Source organism: Chelon labrosus (genome assembly GCF_963514085.1).
Source record: "Chelon labrosus genome assembly, chromosome: 15".
NCBI classification, from domain to species: domain Eukaryota; kingdom Metazoa; phylum Chordata; class Actinopteri; order Mugiliformes; family Mugilidae; genus Chelon; species Chelon labrosus.
In genome coordinates this window covers 7,538,595-7,558,074 of record NC_140348.1, presented here as the reverse complement: position 1 = coordinate 7,558,074, position 19,480 = coordinate 7,538,595, and positions in this window count along the sequence as shown.

Here is a 19,480-nt window from a genome sequence, read left to right as displayed (position 1 = left end):
GGTGCACATATATAGGTGTATCACCACATGCTTACAAAACCTCTTATACATTGTACAGATTTGTTTGGGACTCAGCTACGTCTCTTAACTATATATGGCTGAGAGGTCCTCCTCGAAAGCTCCTTTTTGAATGTGTACGTCATCATCGGATGAGTAATGGCTTTGGCGGTAACAGGTTAGGTGACATGTGGGTTGATGATTGCAGATAAGTCATTATTTTGTTGAAACTAGTCCATGTTTCCACCGTTATCATCGTCTTATCTTAAAGCTGAGGAAAGTAGCGACATGATGAATGTTATTTATTTAAGTATGTCATGCATACGCGCGCACGCACACACACACGCCACATATTCAAACAGTAACAGTTTCCACTGACTTAGTTGATCATGAATTAAATATTTGGTTTAAAGAAATTAAAAACTTTCCACTCTCATTTCTCAAAGGAAACCAAACTTTTGGCAAGAGGTTGTTGGACATTTTATGATTTGTAAGTCACCTCTTGATATTGCTATTAGACATTATAGGAGCATTGTTGCTTCCTAGTGAAACTTATATGAATGAGATTGGTTTAAATCTGATTTTTCTTTTCATAATGTGATGCTAAATGAATTTAAAGTCTTGCAGCATTGGGAATTTACAACAAAAATCTTAGAAAAATAGAAAATAACAGATGATTCTTTAACACATTTCTGCAAAGCAATTTCCAGAATAAAGCACTAGATGGTGCTTGTATACCTCCCTGGTATTCTGTGTGTGGGTTTTTGTGTGTGTGTCGGTGGTGAGTGACTTGGAGCGGTGGGAGGGGATACAGTAAGTAAATTCAGCGTAGACTGGATTCAGATTTTGTTGAAAATATTTTACTGTGATGATGTGTTGCGGGACACACACACACACTCAGGATGCAGTGAATTACTGTGGTTGATTATGCCTGATTCTGCTTTGATTGTTTTCATTTGGAAGCAGTTTATCACTATGAAGAATTTGTGAAGCCAATCAACTGTGTGTCTTTGATTGAACGCCAAGAACTGTTATGAACAGATGACCTCCAGTTGGAGCTTCGACTTCCCTTGTTAAAGTGTAATTCTTGTTTCATCAAAACATCAGGAGATATTTAGCCACCTCTTAAGATAAAATGCACAGGAGGTGAGCACATTCTGCAGCGTGTGTCATCTCTGAGGCAACCCCTTTAGTGAATCTGAAGTCTTACTGGAAAGAAATGTGGAAACACTCCAGACTTAACAATATATAAATGGCTGTGTAGTCATCACTGAAGAAGCAAAATATATTTGCACATTGAACAACCAAGCAAAATATTAGATAGATAAAAAGGCAAAATTAGAAGTGGAACCAATTCAGTGCAGCATTTCAAATGCTAACAGTGTAACCAAAGCAGCAAATTATTCATAAGTTTAATATATTTTTTGGTAATTCAATTTTCTCTATAAAATGCCAAGAAACAGCTTCCAAAGCTCACAGTGACATTTCTAATTCAGTAGTATTGAAATTACGGCAATATAAAACAGAGAAAAGCACATTATCTTGATGAATGACTAAAATTACTTTTAACCAATCAGTATAAACACTGTCATCTTTAAAAAAGACTCTCATTTAAAACAGTTCCTGACTGTAGAGAATTATTTTCGTTTGTGATGCCGCACACACACCAAGAATCACATTTACGCCTATAGGCCATTGTGATGTTAGTGGCGTAGCTGCTGTCAATGTTAAAGAGGTTAACTGGAACCGCCAGAATGGATGTAACCATGATTTAATCAACAGTTAGCTACGTTTCATGCCTCCCTTTAATGCATTCAGCTAATCTTGGGGGTATCCCCATTGCTCTGTGAAGCGAGCTGTGTCGTATCACGCTGCCACGCAAATCCACACCCGGAGGCCGCCGTCTCCTGCCCGTCCAAAAGTCACCGTAACACCCTCTGTCACACTGAATGTTCGCATTTCTCAAAAGTGATAGTTAGACCACAGAATAAAGGGCATGGTCGTGTCAGTTTGAATCTGAGTATGAGGCATCAGCATGCCTTGTGTTTTCACCCACTCTATTTTTCCTCCTTTGCTGCGAGCCTTTCCAAGCCGTGTCACCGCAGAAAAAAACACCACTGCCAAAATCTGCTCATGGACGAGAGAAGAAGAACACTTGAGCATGGATTCTCCAAGCATGCCTCATTTTTTCCCAGAAGCCTCTCTCTTCATCTAACTACCTACCGCCTTCTTCTATTTATTGGTTACACCTGGGTTATTTAGAAGCAATTAAGAAGCTAATTGTGGAGATTTCAGAGGACTGGGTATTATAGTAAAAAGTAAAGAGCTAATGGCTAATTGCCCAAGCAGCTGCTAGTGTTTATGAAGGAGGAGCGAACATGCCAGGGGATCTACCAGGCGTAGACAGCAATGAGGACAAGGAAGCGTTTGTGTGTGTATATGTGTGAGGTGTTGGTGGGGGGTGCTCATCATTGCTGTGGATCCCAGGGATGGTTCACACTGGGCAGCTGCCAGTTGAACGAGACAAGGAGGAGAATATAAAGCTCAACTCAGAAAAGTGTCTGCATAAATAATAATCACCTCTGATGGCCTCTGGTGCTACATCTCCATGGAGTCCATTGTGTCTTCAATGTTTGTATGTGAAGGGTATATCCCAATGTTTATGCCACCCCCCCATCCTCCCACATCTCCCACCCGTTCTGCCAGACCCCCTTTGGGCTAGCACTGCCTCACGGATGACAGTTAGCATGTGGCAGAGCTCTCTGAAGTGGAAGGCATCCAGGACGCAGGGTTTCAGTGCCAGCTTCACCAAGCTGGGATTTCACCCATTTCACAATGTCTGCCAGTGGCTGGGACTGTGAATGAAAGCATTTGAAACAATGCCTGGTTCTGCAGTGTCAGATCAGTGGGCTTCAGCAGTGGTTAGAGGCTGCCTAAGGTGGTTTGGCGTCTACCTGAAAGCATCCCAGCGGCCCTTTTTGGTCACATGAGGCGAAAAGGAAGTGCTAAAGGGCTTCCAACTGCACTCTCCTCCAGCAGTAGATGGTGGAAATGAAGAGGAGGAAGAGGCGAAGTGATCATCAAAGCGGAACAGTTGTGGTTTCATTTTCATTTGGCTTTCTGTTGTGTTTGTTTTTGTCCAGCATGAGTGGTAGGATTTCAGCACTCCGAACGAGACAAACATTTATTGAGAATGTTTTCAATTCCCTGCTGTTTTGAATGTACCATCAGAAACTGGTATTTTTTGACAGCTGGGTGTCACAGTTAAGGAAATAAGACCAGAATAACCTATATAACTGTTGCTCTTCCTCCTTGTTATACATCTTGTAGGAAAATTCAAATCAAATCAAACCAACTTTATTGAAATTGAAAGCCTTTATTGTCATTATACACGGTACAATGAGATTTAAAGATTTATATTCATGTACTAGGAATTCTGTTGTTCCCTTAACCCATCCAAGTGAACACATTTGAACCAGTGAGCAGCCCTGCAAGGCAACTGGGGAGCCACTGGATGGTTTCATGTGCTTGTTCAAGGCACCTAAACCATGGACATAGAGGGAAACGAACCAGTGACCTCACGGCCCAAACCTGCCTCTCAAACCATTAGTCCACAGCTGCCCCAAAACTTAAACATTATCAAGAAAAAAATCCAGTGAGAAAGACATCAACGTGACAGTTAGCATGATGATCTCTAGAGCGCCATGCACAAGGCAAGGATTAGCTTAGCAACAGGGATGGGGGCAAAGAGTTAAGCAATACCTTTAGTTTAAAAAATTCATCCTTTTTATTAGGCTAACCTCCAAAACTTCATATCTGTAATGAAATAACATAATTTTAGTATATCCAATTAACCTCTGTCTCGACCCCCTTAGGGCTTCACTTAACATAGATTCATCTTAAGGTTGTCGTGATTGCAGCTCTGCTCTAGGTGTTACAGTTTAGGTGCAAGACCTCTCTGTCCTGATCTCTATATTCACCAACTATGGGAAATATATTATGGTAAATGTATCCATATGCACTGGGTCATGTAACATATAACGGAGACATCAAAGAGGGAGCCATTTCATAAAATTAAGAGGCGGCAGCAGTTGTGGAAGAAGGCTAAAGCAAGAGAGCACAGAGGGGCGGAGTGTCTGCGTACAGCACGCTGCAGCAGCAGCAGCCTACATTGACTGCTCATTTATTCTGTTTATAATAGCAAAGCCGATGATAAATGTCCCGCAGAGTGCACATGTGCTAAAATATTCATCAATTGGAGTCCCCCTAATTTGCGGAGGAGGAAAACCAATAAATTCAAATGTGAGCAGCAGTCATGTTATATTTATATGAATATGCAAGACCATGGGTAGGACATTAAGATGAATCTGGCGTGTATGTGCTTTTAACCAGTTCTAATGTAACTTGTTAGATGGAGACGTGTGAGAGGAAGGTGAGAAAGCTGGAAACAAAGTGGGCTGCGCTTTCATGAAGGGGCCTTGATGGAAATTCAACCACAATTTCTCTAATGATGTTCCTGAAATTTCAGGGTTAATTGTATAAAAAAAAAAAATCATAACTCACACAATCTTCACTGATTAAAGGAAAAGTGGGAGATTGCTCTTTTGGCTTCATTTTGATTTTCGAACATAAATAAAAACATTAAAACTGCCCCTTTGTGTTTTGATAAAGCTTAATTTGTCATTATCATGGCATCAGACCTCAAACCACATGGTCTGAAATACTGTTTGATTAATCAGATTGCCTCAAAGCAGCACAGATATTTTTATTCACTGGCAGCTTGCACAGTTTTCTCAATTTCCGCTCTTTTTCCTGCTGTATTTTCTGCACTTATCTCGTTCCTTCCCACCTCATTCTTTGTCTCACTCCTTTCTTTCTCCATTTTTTCTCCCTGTGTGTTTTTCTCACCCTTTCTGCTCAGGTGTGCTGGAGCCAGGGAGGAGGGAGAAGAGAGGGGGATTTCTCCAGTCATGTGCCCTGCAGAGCCACCCTCTCCTGGGGTAAGGATGACAGGAAGTCAGCCAGATGGCACAGAGCAGGTCTGCGGCATGTGACCTCCTCTCTGGAGAGGCAGGAAGCAAGGAAGAGAAGAGGGAGGAGCAAAGAGGAGGAGGGAATCTGAGACGAAGGAAAGGAGGTGAGGAGTTGCAAGAAAGATGTGAGGCGTGGAGGCAACTGAGCCTCTCATACATCAGTGTTAACATTTGTTCCACCAGCAAGATCAGGAGCTTTAAGATAGTGATTTATGGGAATGCTGAAGATTTTAAAGTAGACATCAATTACATTTTATATAAATGAATTTGGGCTGTTTTATTTGATATCTCTGAAAGATATATCTCCTTGATTCAGCTTGTAGCTGTTAAGATATGGCCGTTCAAAACACCCGGCGTTTGGAAGATCTCATTGTTTCTTTGAAAAGAAAAATTGTAATAACCGACACACCAAAACACCATCTGAGAGCTACAAGCAATAAAGGCTGACTGTGTCACCGCTGCACATCACCTGAGTATGGACCAAAAATTTGTGCTTGAGCTCACAACAAAGGCTACTTCCAACATCTAGCTGGTACATGCAGTTGTACCTGTGTGAAAGGAAATAACTCTTCATACAAGCTGGTGGCAGTATCCTGTATTCATCATACAAAAGGGGGAAACTGGAAGAGCTAGGATTATCTGAGAGGCTAGGAAGCTGTCCGGCCTCTCGTGAATCAAACCGACCAGTGGATCAACAGTTTATTCATTCTAGATGAAAATGTTTGCATACTGGACTGTTTACATGAGGTTCTTTTCTCGTGTCAGCCAGTCAGAGAGATCTCTCTGACCAACTTGTTCCACCTCCAACTCAACATGCTGAATCGGCTGAAAATGAGATTTCATGACAGAGGTCTGACTAGTGCCAACGATGCAGGATACTCGGCCAAAACTAGAGATACAGACTCTCACCAACGGCTTGACACTGGCAAACGGCCGACCGACAGCTTGGTGTGTCACGGCCCTTAAACAGACACAGTTTAGCAACTCTCACATGGTTTTATTGACAGGTGATCTCTTTTAACTGCAGTACAGAAATTCAGAAAGCATGTGAAGACTTCTATTTGGCCACAAAATTACAAAAACGACTTCATATAAAGATACATTTTTAACAATATATCAGTTTACACCAATGTTTGGGCTCCTTACTGACAAATTTAGGAAACAAATATACTGTAGCTGAGACATCAAAAGCTATTTTCCATCTACTGGCCCATTCTCCAAATTCAATCCTGTCCACAGCCTGTACAGTAAAACTGACAGTTTGGTGAACTGAAAAAGACGCAACTTCATTTTGCCCAGCTGGAAGTCACATCACAAGCTAACTGCACCAATTTGGTATTGATATCCTCAGTGTAAGGGGGGAAATAAATTGACAAATTTCCCCATTTAATATTATTAACATTCCCATGCACTCAGAGATTTGCTCATCACAGTGCACAAACTTCCATTTCATGCACAACTCCCAGTCTGCCCCAGACCAACCCCGCCTCCCTCCCTTCATTCCCCTCCTGCCTGGGGTTTCCTTTGATCTAAATTTGGCCTCAGTAGAAGATGTACACAGTCATTTTCATATGGAGGCTTTGAACACACTGATGGAGGGCCCGTTGCTGCTGCGCTCACTTTTATCCTCCGAGCCCTTTTCCCTTGGAACCGTGTGAGCATATGGTGAACACCCCTCACCGGAGTTTCTTACAACAGGAGGGGCCGCCCACTCTTAACATCTTCTATTCCCCGAGTCCTTCCATCACTCCGGGTTTAGAGATGTTGGAAATTAGTTACACTAGTCGAGCTAAGACAGCAATGCTTACAAGGCAAAGTTTATTTTAATAGACTCGGGAGGCTTTTAAATATCCGAGTGTCAGCGAACCTGAAAAATGAGCAACATATTGATATCTGGATGTCACCCACCTGCTGCTCCCCTTTCTTCTGATTCAAGTTCTATGTAGGCGGCCATTCAAGCGAATCAACAGATCTCACCGAAGTTACGATATAAAATATTAAATCTCTTTAATATAAGGATGGAAAACTGGATTTGCCTGTCAGATTTTTTTCATTTCTCCAAGTGAGTTCTGGGACATGAAGATCACCTTTCTCGCTCTGGTCTTTCACTTTGCTGAAACAGAAACCTGCCCATTGTTTGCTAACACAGAGCTACAGTCTTTTGGTCTCCTCGTCTCGAACCGAGCACCCCGTCATCTGCTGCCAAAACGTCCGTCAGGAGACAACGACCAAAGCAGATCTACTGTATCACAGTCTTGTCGTCAAAGAGCTCGGACTGAATGAATGCCTTTTGAAAAACGATGTTCCCTTGATGCTCGCAGAGAGTTCAGTCTGAGATTTGTGTTTCTCCGGCAAGGCTTTCAGAAATGGGACAAAGATTTGACTGTCACCACTCGCCACAAAGCAGCTAATGAAGATTTTACTTTTAATTGGGAGAAAAAAAAAAACTTTAATGTACATTCAATTGATATCAGGGAAGAGTCATTCATTTGGAGATAAATTATTATTTCATATTTCTCTACGGCTTTCTTGGTAAGACTTTTATAAATGCTTTCAGCACTTAATAGTATTTTGGGGCTTAAATAAACAAATATGAACAGATGGAACAAGTGAAATAGCAATAAACCTTTAATGACAATTAAAACCTAATTAGAGCCGCCAAGACAGTCATTTTATGCGCTTGGTTTCTGGGGATGTAGATTTTCATCTTTCTGTTGTTAAATCCTTTTCCTTGTGAGGCCTGTTACACTTGCAAGTCTATGCACAAAAATACACGTGTTCTCCGGAAGGGATACAGCATTTATCTCATTACCATTTCTTAAATGTTTACAGCCATTGTCTTCCTTTACAGTGCAAACACCATGCTGTACATGTACAACCGCTGCCAGGCTTGTTTTCATGCTTTTATCTTAAATACATTCTTTCCAGATTGTTCAGCCCTAGAAACCGGTAATTACCATATATTATCACCTCCACAAGCTCCACCACTAGGGTTGCCATGTTTGAGGTAATTATATCACTCCCAAGTTGTCTGTGTAATCACTTAACAGAAGCAGCAGCCCTGTATTCGTGCGAGCTTTGACACAAACACAGAAATGTTTGAGATGTTTCCTTTACCCTCAGGGGTATAGAGAAGACAATGTACGTGGGCATGATTTCACTGATCCCTGTTCTCAGTCTGGCCTGAGGACATGCATTATACGCTCCAACAGCAAAATAAAACAGAAATACAATTGACCACAACAAAAGGATTGTCTGGAGGAGACTCAACAGAAACAGGAGGTACCTAGAGTTTCAACTGAAAATTTCTAAGTGAAAAGTACACACACGGTTATAGTTGTTATTTTTGTTGCATAGTATACTTGGATCTGTTTAATCCTATAAAATGACATTTCTGGGGATTTGTTAACGGGAAGAGCAGCTTAGGGGTTAAATTTGTAAGTTCACCTATTCACCCCACCTTGACTTTAAGTATGACACAGAGTTGTGTCATATGCAGAAGTTCTCAGATGACACTGCAATTGTAGGGTGTCTCAAGGATGGACAAGAACAGGAGTACAAGAATCTAGTGAACAACCTCATCTCATGGTGCGAAGCGAACCACCTTCGGCTCAATTCAGCTAAAACCAGAGCGATGATAGTGGATTTCTGGAGGTCACATGCAGCCTTTAACCATCAACGGGGAGTGTGTGTAGAGGTGGTTCAGACCTATAAGTACCTGGGTCTACAGCTGGATCACAAACTGGACTGGCCGGCTAAAACAGACTCAGTACACGAAAAATGTCAGAGCCATCTCTGTTTTCTAAGATCGTTTAATATCTGTCGGAAGCTGCTGGACATGTTCTACCAGACTATCGTTGCCAGTGTCCTCTTCTACGCTGTGGTTTGCTGGGGAGGCAGCACTAAGAAGGGAACCTCGCGGCTTGACAGGCTGATACAGAAGGCAGGCTCTGTGGTAGGGGCAGAGCTGGAGTCCCTGACATTGGTGGCAGATGCAAGGACTTTGAACAAACTCCAGTCCATCATGAAGTACCTCATTTAGTGTGATCTGTTTTGTTATGTTTTTTTATGGGATTTTATATCTAGCTATCTAGCTATCTTTTCTGTCTGCATTCAGTGCATCTATTTGTTTAATTCCTATTAAAAATATTACACATTGATCAAGCATGTGCTAGTTTACAAAGGCAATAGCTGTTGAGTATTTTGACAAAATCATTCAAAGTTTCCTGCTGAGTGAAAATTTCACCAAAACCTTCACATGATGATAATAAGTTAGGACTTTTATTAGATTATTAGATAGATATATAGATAATTTATAATTTATAGATATGAAAGATATTTAAGTTATCTAATAATATATATATAAAAGTGTATAATGCTGTGTAAAAAAGATACAGTAGCATGCATAATGACAGCGTGGGGAGCTTATAAGATAAATTGACAAACATTTTTATAATTCTTTTCTGTCTGCCTTTGGTGCTGACTAAATAGTTCATTACATGAAATGTACAGTAAATCAACGGCTCCACTAAACACCAGGTCTCATTGTTTAAATAGAAAGACCAAAAAATGTTTTATTGTACTTCTGTGTGTTGCTGAGGACATCAACTCCATAGTGATCCAAAAACAGTTAAAAAAAAAACATATCAGCCACACCGTTGGACCAGCTACCTTTATTACCTTGCAGCCTGGACACTGTGGTTATTTTGAGTCAATCTTTTGTCATCTCTGTGATGTAAACGCTTAGTAGCTCACCAAATATGTCTTATTTATCTCTAAATGGCCCCTATTAAGGATACTACTGTATTCACTTGTGGCTGACGTACTTTTGCTTAACTAGTTTCATTGTTTTAAAAAAAAAACATGCAACTCTAGATTTGTGACCTCTTCCTCTTTTTCAGATGATACTGTGTTGACTTGATTTTCATTTTGTTCAAAACCCTAAATGCAACCGGTTCCAGTCCACTGTTTTGAGGAAGAAGTAAAATTTTCAGTCACAATAACCTGGACGAATGAAGCTAGGACTGTCCGCACAAAAGTACGAAAATATTTAAAACACAGGATTAGAAAACTTTTGGTTATAAAATTAAATCATTTTTACATCATCGTCTTTGAGCTGGGATGTTCCAGTAACAAATATTTTTCCAAGTAAACACAAAGTCCTGGAATGAAACTCTAGCCTCCAGCATCTATACTTATAACTTAACCTCACCCTTACCCCGGGCCCATTTGAGGGTTTTAGATTGTAAACAGCACACCCATGTTGAGACACATCAGACTTTTTTCCATGCACCACAGACACCATTATCATTCCGGCGCTTATTTCAGCTCACTGTGATATTGTGCTGCGTTTCCGTGTTTGGTGTTGTCTGTTTCCAACGCGCCAGCTGTTGGGTTATTTATAACTGTGGTTGCTGATCTAAATGAGCTAGTAATTAGGCAGCTATGCTTTTGAGGAGACATCCGCTCCTTCCCATCCATGCCTTCCTCCCTTCTTCCCTCCCTCCCTTGTTTTCTCCATCCCCCTGTTTTGCCCTCACTCTCACTCTCTCCCTGCTGTCCCCAAGCACGCCAGAAGACAAGCGGGAGATAAAGGGGAGACTTGACTTCACTGAATAATTGAAGGGGTTTTTACAAGTGAAACAGCTCACTATCTGACCCCATAAAGGCAACACACAGGGCCTTATCAGAGCCAAACAGAAATACTAGCATGCACATGCAGACAAATGCATAGTGGGTGTCATCAGGTCACGGGCACAGCCAAAAAAAGCCAGGCAGTTTTTAACAGGGTGTAGCTAGAAGCATCACCGCTAACGGGCTTCAACTTCACCCTGAACCTTTCCAAATAAAACAACAAAACAGACCATCATAGCTTCAGCAGACAGCAGAGGTGTTTCCTTTATTTGCCCTCCCTCCTTTCTCCCTGTGTCATTGCAAGAGAAGGTAGAAACATGCCTGTAAGGTAGCTTCCCCCAACGCCGCCCCACACCTTCCCTGGTGAGCACCCCTTTACCTCATGCTAATTTCCAACTTTCAAAGCTTGTAAACTTTATCTAATTATACACAAGTCGATAGACTCCCTTGCCCGGATTTTTGGCAGGTTGCAGTGTTAATTTATGAAAAACAAATCTGAAATATGCAGATGTCTTTTGTTTGAAGCAGCTGTTTGGTCGTGTTGCCAGGTTTCAATCAGGCAGCCTCTGGGGATGCCCTCATGTGCGATCTGTGGCCAAGGCTCCCGTTTGATGTCTGACAGGGACGGAGAGACGAGGCCTAAGTGCGGGTGCTCACCCATAGCCAGTGTACAATTACTGTACAGGGTGTGCATGCACCCAAACTACTGCAGGTTAGTTTTATTTAGTTTTCATTGACATATTATCTCACGAAATATCCATTACTCATTTATAAGAGTAGGTAGAAATAATAATAGATAATATTTAACTGTATTCTTTTCCTGTTACTTTCCTGAAATTGATTAGAAGTCAAATCAAAGATGAATCTTTCCTCAAATAATTTGATTTTCATCCACAACTCTTGACTTCTTCATGCAGGAGATTGAAGGTAAAGCTTTTAGGCTTGTTTTAGTATCCAGTTTAATCTTTAAGTTGAAGAGTCTTTCTCATTATAACCTTTATTTTTTGACCCTCACAGTGTTTCCTCGCCTACAACCTCAGAGGATCCGGCAAAGCACATCGCTCACATCAAATTCTTTCCTTCTACAAAAAGGTAAGTGAACTTTGTAATGACCTCTCGTATGAACTTTGATCTGCATTATAATCTAAATTGAAGGATGTGTATGTGTCTCAAAGCTGCAGAAACACAGAAAATGCAAAGTTTTAGCCACCGGGATGCCAAGACACATTTACAACGGCCGTGTTCTGACAAACGCTGTCAGCCGTATTCATTGCTAATTTATGGCGCTCATTAAGTGACGCGGAGCACACAAAAAATCGGAGCAATTATCATTTATCTTGATATATTATTTACTAGGGATCATTTTCCTGCTTGGTTGGGGACTGGGGGCGAGAGAGATAGAGGGAGGAGGAACGAGAAGGAGGAGGGTGAGGGAGGGAGGACCACAGGGGTTTGGAGACAGCTGGCACGAGAGAGGCAGAGACAGATATAGAAGACAAGAAAGACAATGTGATGAGGGCGTTTGAAGTGATCAGGACATTTTTTTTCTAGAATTTATTTAAGGTTTTTATATATAAGCTTTTGCTGGGGCAGTTTGAGCAGTCAAATATGAAAGGCGCATCATCTATTTCCAAACACGTGACTTTGATGAGCGATTTTAGGATCTTATTGTCTAAGCGCATAATTTTCTTCTTACATGTTATGACATACACTAAGATTGCAAGCAATGGAATACATGTGATAATAGAGCCAGCATCATTGTTAAGATTCGTCAATGAACTGTTTATTGACGGAACTCAGATAACATTTAATCAATATATGGATCATGTGGCATATAGAATATATATGATAAGCAATATAGAGAAAAATTGTGATCGATCAGTTCACCACGGTTTGATTGATCGTTATCCACTCATTTAAGCGTTCCACAGACATGATTGACCAATGTCACACAATGTCACGGTAGGGATATGCATTGGGACGATTTTGTTACAATTATTTAATATTAATTATCTGTTCTTTTTGACATCAGTGTAGTAATTACTGTTAATGCCGAGCCACTGGGTTTGATGTGAGAGCAAATCTGCAAAGTTTCTGAATTTATTGGTTGTTGGTTGTGATAGGTATCACTCTTGGACACTGCAAATTACTGTGCAGTCTGCTTTTGTAAGCAGCCTTTTCCACATTTTACCAAAAATAACGAGAATAGATCCAGTCTTTGCAAACAACAGCAGATAATCTCCTCGATTTGTCTCTGATGTCCTGATATGTTTTTTTTCCCTCCGTCCTCATTACACCAGACCTGGTAGTTAGTCATAGAAATGTCACTGAGATCGCACTGTAATTAACTTTATGAATGTTCTGCATCCCCGCCTTGTTTTCTTTCGCCGCACAATTTTACATACTTCACTTTCTCTCTGTCTCTTTGTCTTGTTGTCGTCTGCATCTCCACATAATCGCCCCCACGCCTTCTCTCAGTCAGTGCTGTCTGTTGTTTTTTTTTTCCATCCTGTTTTCTAGAGCTCTGTTCATTTATTGCTCACAACTTTCTCTCTGCTCCCTTTCTATTTTCTTCTCTACTTCCTTTTCCTCATTTCTGTCCCATTCTTTCTTTCTTTCTCTCTCTCTGCGTCTACCAAGTTATTCCCCCTTTTGTGTCTTGGTGACAGATGCCTAATTGAATGATGGATGTCCCTTTATTATGCTCTAATTGAACTCCCGTTCCTTCGATTGGTTGGTGCTTGTGCAGCTGGGCTCCCCTGATTGGTCGAATAGATCGTGTCGAGGGTTCAGGGGTGCGTTGCTGGTAGGGTTGCCACTCCTGCCAGCGAGTGGTGGCTGGCAGGAGGGGCAGCGCCACTCTCCATCTGTCTCCTCACGCACACTTACGCAAACACAGACTGATACTAGTGATGAGTAACCCACCCATCCACCCACCCACCCACCCACCCCCATTACCCCAGCCTGTATTCTCACCTCTCACACAAGGGAATGATGTGGGTGTGACAGAGTGCACATGCTCTTGTGAATCTTAATAAATTATGCAAATGCATACAGTTGAAAGGCCAGATATTAATTATAAGCATTTTTGCTGTTTTAGTGTTTTCTGCACGTTGACATTACACCCTTGTGGTTTTGTCTTTGTACTTTTGTCCAGCCTAATGTTGCTCAGCTCAACTCCCTCAATTCAAACACCTCCCCCTCCGGCTTCACCTCTTCCACCCGAGCAATGTCACACACGCGGTTAATCTCACACGCGAGCAGAGGACACATACATGCACTTACAAACACATGCTACCAGCGTACAATCACGCACAGACATGCATTAAAGGCACAAACATACAGACGCACACTGGTGGGTGTCTTGGACTGGCCCTGACCTGACAAGCGGGCGATGAAGATTAATGCGTCCTCTCTGAGTGACAGGCTGGGGAATTGAAGGGCAGAGGGCCTCGTTAATCAAGAGCCTGACAGGTGCCATTCAGGCCCTCTGAACAACCGCAGCTCCCACCACCCACACACACATATTTACCAGCACACACACACACACACACACAGACATCCATTAAGATACAAACATAAAGCCTCACTAAAGCGAACCTACACACATTCCTTGCACCCCGCACTCTCTTACCTCCTTTCCCTACTGCATCCACTTTTCCAGTCGAGCAGACCCAGCGTTAAGCACAAGCAGACTTAATCATGCACTGCCAGAATTAAAACTCATTCCTCAGACCCAGGCTGCCAGCACGAAAATAAGAAAATCAATCGGGCGCTTGGCAGGCCTGCCCATGCTCACGGAGTGCTGGTCTTTTCCGTATTCATTTGTAGAGGCCTTCAAGCTGAAGGAACCTGAGCGGGGCCAGGCTTTATGATCATTCATTATAATTTACCAATAATGCCAACTCCCAGGATCATTACTGGCCAACCATTAATGATAAATTCCCTAAGGGAATCTTCAGGGCCAGGGGAGTAGGAGGAGAGGATGTATCTGTATCATCTTTGGTTAAATGACTTATAGAGACATTGTTTGCGACGAGAATGAGAAGTGCTGCTTTAGTGTGGTTAAAAGCTAATAGCTAAATGCTAGAGTTTCTAATTGATTTCACCTATTAGATCTGATTTATTGTAAGGTTTAAGACTAAATATAAGATTTCAAGCTAAGAGATAGGAGAGATAAGTTGTACAAACGTGACTACATCTCATTATATTGAGGCTATTTCTGATATTTTGTCATGCATTCAACTTTTATCATACGCTGTTGTCAGCTGCAATAATACAACATATAAATACAGGAATTAGTTGGAATAAAAGTACAAGTATCTTGCCGCAGTAAAATATAACAGTATACCTGGGAGAATAGTAACCATAGAATACCTATGATAAAACATTATTAACACCTCAGACGTATTTATGTTTTCGTAATAACCAGGTCATAGAGACATTCTGCCTCAGTCTTGACAAGTGTTAAACTGTAATAATGTGGAGGAGCGTTTCATCATTTCTGCTCCCAGCAATAAAACCAAGACCTTACACCGTATCTCTTTACCTGCCTCTGAATCCTTCTGTGAGCCGGCGTTAGTTTTTGCAGTCTGGTTTTATTAGCTAATGGAACTTAATATTTCATGAGCTATTAATGGAAACCCAGCTCGTAATTAGTACTGTGTCAGAGAAATACGGGCATGTATCTTCATTAGGCATCAGAGCAAGTCTTTTCATCTTCATTACGACCGCACAGCATCATTTTTCACTCTCTTATTACGCCTTTGTTTTTGTTACCCGCTTGTTGCCGCATGCTCGTTATGCAGTGGGATGGCGGTGGAGAGCGTCAGGAGCAGGACGAAAAACATGGCTGTCTTTTACAGACGCTGAGAAACAAACCGGGAAGGACACGCGGACCTCCAATCTTCACGTGCACAGTCATTTTCTGTGATAGAGGTTTACTAGATCTATTCCATGTTTCTTCAAGTGGAGATTAGAGAGAATCCTGCTGTTGAAACCACTAATTATTTTATTCACAGAAGGCAGCCAGTGGCAACACTGATTTTGTCTTTGTTTTACATGACATTGACAAGACCTAATGCATCCGTCCATTCTCAGAACAGCCTAATGGAGATGAGAGAGGTATTAAGCAAATTGTGTTCAGGTCCTTCAGCACAGAAGCTCTCCATCTCAGTGACGCAGCCACATAGTTAATGACAGACAAGACCATCGACCTTTGGACACTGTGCTCACTGTAATAGTATTTGAAATGTCAAGTCCCCTTGTAATAAACTGTGGATATGCCTGTAGATGGTGTTTTGACAAGACAAATTACTACCAGGAACATTTTCTCTGAGGGTTTTGTGATATTTTGTTTTGGCGCATGAAGACGTAATAATACCTGCGTTGGTATTATCAGTCATTTTGCACCAAAATGCTACCAGGAAGGTTTAAATGCTTGTTTTCAAGCTCTGCGATAAATTATCTAGACTATCTTCCATATTTTCAAAATGTCGTTTTATACTTTCCAGCAGTCATGTGTGATTGTTAGGAGTTTATTGCCGCTCGTATCTGGAAGAACACCAATGACAGTTTCCAGTCAAAGGCCTCAAGGGCGCGCATCATTGTAAGCCAGCCATTGCTCTTTACTATGGCAATTCATGGGGCCTCTATTTCCAGTTGTATTATCTTAATTGTCCTGGCAAGTATGTTCAGTGGTTATATTATCAATTTATGGCCCCTCTTGCCACCCCATTAATCCAGCCGTTAAAACACTGTAACCAGTGGTTCAAACTCTGCGAGTGGAACATAAACCTGTCCCAGGATTGCCTGTGGCACTGGAGGCTAGATAGTGATCTGATAGGAAGGAGGTGTGCTATTTTTCTTAAACATTTTTCTGCAGGTATCTTGTCATTGCTGGAGACATTAGTTGTAGTTAAGTGATTGTATGTTGAAATAGAGGCAATATAGGAAAGGAAGTTAACGTCATTCCTCACTACTAATGAAGAGATGAGGTTGTGAATGCAAGTGCACCCTGAAAAAGAGATAATATAAAGCAAGGACAAATATATAACAACCAAGTGAATGTATCACTGTAGAGAAGAGATAAACTACACCCTTGGTAGTGTCCATTACGACTAGTGTTCGCCTAAAATATTTAGACAAATTAAAAATATTTTTATGTAAAGTTTGATTTTGGAAACAGCTGTTAAATCCAGGATTCATTTCATAGCTTTTCCAGACTTTCAACCATATCCAAGCCAAGTGAGAGGCTAGATGGTCACATCATTTCGGCTGACAACTGAATGGCAATTGAAAAACACTCGGAAGGACTCTGAGATGCAGTTGTAACCTCTGGAAAAGGATAGAAAATGGACCTTGAGTTAGGATTTTTTTTTTTCCAAAACTAAACATTAATTAGACATTAAGATACATCATTGGTTGTGAGCAGATGAAGGTTTCTGTTAGAACAGTCCTGCGTATTTTGAGGCTGTGCTGGTTGAAGTCACCGCTGTTCATGGTTTGAACTGTGAAGAAGACACCCAGCCTCTAGGTGATGTCATATGCCACAGGTCAAAGGTCCAATGCCTGAGCCAATTATAGGCTTGTCATATACTGCACATGATCCAGATGACTGGAACGTCACCTGCTATTTTACCAAGAGTTGTGCTTGCTCATCCACAAACCGGGGCCCGTAACAGCAGCAGTACAACGAGCAATACCAACAATGAAAGCATTATTTTATTTCCAAAAAGAAGGATGGTGATAAAAATTAAAAAAGAAATACCTAAAGAATATTTCATCTAAATAAAATTTCTGATAACAAAGGATATACATAAAAACATGATGTTTTAAATAAAAAAAGCTCATTTTTAGATGAGAAACTTTAATAAATTTCACTTAACATTTGGACTGAAGAAAGACTCTAATAATTGGAACTTACAGTAACATAGAAAGCATTCAGCTTCAGAACAGTCATCATTTTCTGAGATAATTTTCAAGTCGCTGGAGATAGTTGGCACAATTTTCATGAAACTGTGACGATACGTTAATACCGAACCTGCAAGCAACCTTTATGTGGGGTTGTTTGTTTGTTTCTGTGTCTGTGCGTACTATCTATTTCACCTCCATCTCTCAACCAACCACTTCGTATCTCCAGGCTGAAAACTGCACCAGCAGTAATTGCCTGACCTTTACGGCAGTGAGATAGTCTCATTAAGCCTGATGGATAATGATGGCGCCTCTCCATGCTACGTGAACCTCTGTGATAATGAAACAACAGAACAGCCCTGCTGCTCCACCGGGGGGTCACGGGAGAAGGCTGATAACCCAGGGAGAGCAGCCCATTCCTGGCTAACGACAAGACCCAGAGCCCCCTGAAGTGTCACCCTTCTCCCGTACGTCCACATGGGAGATGGCGGTGTCATGGTAATGTGCTGTTGTCGTCTCCGTTTTCACATTCCTGTCTTTGATTTGAGACCTTGATATTCCTGTGGTTGGTAAATCTTCCCATTGAGGAAGATGAGTCAGTGAACAGTTAGGAAGTGAGTTTATATGTTAATTAAACCAGATGGCTGAATTTGGGTACAATTTTCCACATTTACGTCACACGATTTATAGTCCGTCTTCAGTGGTCAGGAGTATATGATGACTCGAAGGAAGGAAGAAGTAGATCAAAATGTAAAATACGCCCAGAGATTAATCATCTGCATAGAAAAGTGCCTGAAAAATATTAAATCCAATAGATCAAATTAGCTGTGAGAACAAAAAATAACACGAGGACAGTCAGTCAGATGTCAAGTACAGCCTGTACAGTACAGCCTAGACACTTCCGAGAAGAGGTGTATTCAGTGGCTGTTACTGAAAACACCTATGTTTGTGTACAGAGCTTTTAATTAATTAATAATTAAATAAAGAGGATTTTCATACTGTATGCAGGACTGGTTTCACAATCATAAACTCTGATTGATGACAATGACAAGAAGGACTAGTTTGGTTAAATTAAGTCATAGGGACTTTTTCACCGCAACCAAAAAATGCTACAGTCAGATGTTAGTTGTTATCAGGCTGGTTTACGTTTTAGCACTTTGTTTGTAGGTTAGTGTCTGAAATGCATGACTAAAGAGCAAAACAACGATTGGCTTTACTGTCTAGACCTATCTAACACATTTTTATAAAACCAGCCCGGGGAAAACTTAAATAATGTTCCTGAACTTAGAAAACGAGTCACAAATAGACCTGTAATATGATTCCAATTCACATTACAGTAACCATCGTATTGTGTTTATGGCTGCATTGCTAAACTCATATCCCAATTATGAGAAACTGTAAAATGAAAGCCGGAATACAACAAATTTAGCTGGATATCGATGTATAAAACCTCATGTCTCACATCCTGCTCACTCTATAGTCTAAATCATATTCACTATATTCTCTTCCATAATGCTGAAAGGCATCTGTGTAAATGGACTCTAAAGCTGCATTAATAAACAACTTATCTTGAGTATGACCTTAGCCAAGACATGAGCCGGTATCCGGGTTACTCATCGCGTACATCCTCTGTGAGTGCAGCAGTTTGATGTATGGGAGCAAACATGTCATTTTCTGCTGCAAGGCCTGTTAGGTCTGACATTAACAGAGGAATTATTACACTTTTGTTATTGAACTGTTGTGAACATAAAGAGGGAAAAACACTTGTAAAGCGTACACGCCCTGAAAAGCATTATCATTTATTGATATCGCTCTGTGTCAAATCATCAAACAGTAGAAACGATGTAGACAAAAATGAATAATCAAAATGATAGAGAAAAGACACTCAGTCATATCTTCATACT